The 2500-nt window shown below is 45.4% G+C and overlaps 1 protein-coding gene across 11 annotated transcripts in view; it reads left to right on the top strand.

Annotated features, from left to right (window-relative positions):
* Arms (Ankyrin repeat-rich membrane spanning) overlaps positions 1–2500 on the top strand; it is a 482767-nt gene that overhangs the window by 427271 nt on the left and 52996 nt on the right. The window lies entirely within an intron of this gene.

The following is a 2500-nucleotide window of genomic DNA, read 5'->3' as shown; positions in this document are numbered from 1 at the left end:
TCCCCTTTGCACTTCGTCTAAATTTCAACTTTTATATTTCCTCCATCTACCCCCTCTATCCATTTCCTTTGCCTTTCTTTTTTTTTACATTTTCTCTGTCATTCTGCCATTCCCAAATTAAATTCCCATTAAATTCTCTCACATTTTCACATTCTCACATTTGCCTTTCTTTTTTACATTTTCTTTGTCAACCATTCCCAAATTAAATGATTTTTATTTAACTCTTCCCCTCCATCCATTGTACATTTCCCATGATTCCTCTTCCTCCTTTTCCCATTTTTAAAAAAATTATTCTTCTCCCCTTTTCTTCGCTCCTTCTGTTTAGCGATTTCCTCCCTCCCCAATTTCCAATTTCTCTCTAAATTCTAGTATTCGCCCTCCATTATATATTAATTGTGCTTTCACTTTCCTTCTCTCTTTCCTTTTAACAATTTGCCTTCCTCTCTCTTATTTTCTTCCTTCCCCCATTTCCCAGTTTATCTCCCAGCCCCAGCATCCTCTCTCCCTCTCTTCTCTAGTTAACGATTTACTCTCTCTCTCTTCTTTCTTCTCTTCCCCTCATTCAATGATTTCATTTTCCTCTCTCTCTTCTTCTCTTCCCCTCATTTAACGATTTCCTTTCCTCTCTCTTTCTTCTTTTCTTTCCTTCCCCCCAGTTTCCAATTTCTCTCCCAGCTCCAGCATCCTCTCTCCCTCTCTTCTCCATTTAACGATTTCCTTTCGTCTCTGTCTTCTTGTCTTCCCCTTCCCTCCATTATCCAATGTCTCTCCCAGCCCCATCATCGTCTCTCCTCTCTCCTTTTCTTCTCTTCCCTCCCTCCCCCCTTTTTCCAATTTCTCTCCAGCTCCAACTTTCTCTCTCCTTCTCTTCTCCATTTTACAATTCCCTTTCTTTTCTCTTCTTCTCTTCCCTTCCCCCTCCTCCCTTTTCCAATTTCTCTTCGGGCCCAGCATCCTCTCTCCCTCTCTTCTCCATTTAACAATTCCCTTTCCTTTGTGTCTTCTCTTCTTCTCTTCCCTTCCCCGCCCTTTCCAATTTCTCTCCAGCATTCTCTCTCCCTCTCTTCCCCATTTAATTTCCTTTCCTCTCTCTCTTCTTGTCTTCCGTTCCCCCCATTATCCAATGTCTCCCCCAGCATCGTCTCTCTCTTCTCTTCTTCCCTTCCTCCTCCCTTTTCCAATTTCTCTCCAGCCCCAGTATTCCTTCTCCTTCTCTTCTCCATTTAACAATTCCCTTTCCTTTCTCTTCTTCTCTTCTTCTCTTCCCTTCCCCCTCCTCCCTTTTCCAATTTCTCTCCAGCATCTTCCGCTCTCCTGATGAATGACGTTTTGAAGAGCGTCTGCGGCCTCACTGAAGACTGGGCGAGGAAGGGCTCGATGATACTCTGACAGCGAAGATCACAGAGACATGCAAGGCGGAGCTCTTCCTTGTCTTCCCTCTTCTTCTTTTTATTTTTTATTTTTACTTTTTACTTTTTACTTTTTTTTTCTTCTGCTTATTAGCATCATCATCATCACTATTATTATTGTAAATGTACTTCTTCTTTCTTCCTCCTCCTTTTCTTCTGCTTCTTCTTTCTTTCTTCCTCCTCTACTTTTTTTCCTCCCCCTCCACCTCGTCATCTTGCCCTTCTTCTCCTCTTCCTCCTCCTCATCTTGCCTTTCTCCTCTTTCTCCTCTACCACCTCTTCCCCCTCCTCCTCCTCCCTCCTCCCTCATCTTTATTTTTACCTCCTTGTTACGTGAGTCTAGTTGTGTTTGTGCGTGTGTGTTCGCGTTTTTCAAAAGCGAACCTTGGGAGTCTATTAAGAGAAGGCCTTGTGTGCGAGGGCAGCTGAGGGTACAAAGGGTGATCTAGTTTGCAAATGAGCGATAAGATTGAGGTCCTTTAGCGGCGGGGCGTCGGGAGAGGCAAGCGTCGGTTATCTCACGACGACCTCCACAATGTCGAGAATATTGACCTTGTAATCTATAGTGTGATGATATTACTTTCCGTGATACGGTTTGCGGTGGTGGACGTTTATTTAATTGTGTTGTTTGTTTGTTTGTTTACTACGCATCGGCCACACCCTTGACTCTCTCCGTGCCCTGTGATATGACAGATTTCATGACAGATTCCGTGACTCACCTGAACCTCAGGAGAGGAAGTCATGACGGACGACCAGCCGACCTTCGTGCCAGGCAGCTGAGGACTGAGTGGCTGGTCGTGTGGACTCACCTTTTTCCCCTTTCTTCTTTTTGTCGGGAGCCTAATTCGAGCGATGGCAGAGTGAGTGTCGAGCCCGCGAACTGGTTAGAGACTCTGACCCGCTTGGAAAGGTTGCCAGGCTAGTAGTGCCATGACGCGGAAAACGAGGGAGTCGGAGCTGTCGCGATCCCTCGAATTCCATTCCGAGCGTGTTGTGTGTTTTCGTTCAAAGATGGCGATGAAACAATAACTTCTGAAGCCCTTCCGCGTGGGCAGGTGCGCCAGTCGCTTCCAGCAGACGCAGGGATGACT

The sequence above is a fragment of the Penaeus vannamei genome, chromosome 18, assembly GCF_042767895.1.
Source record: "Penaeus vannamei isolate JL-2024 chromosome 18, ASM4276789v1, whole genome shotgun sequence".
Lineage (NCBI taxonomy): Eukaryota > Metazoa > Arthropoda > Malacostraca > Decapoda > Penaeidae > Penaeus > Penaeus vannamei.
The sequence above is the reverse complement of the archived record's forward strand: the minus strand, read 5'-3'. Positions and strand labels throughout refer to the sequence as shown.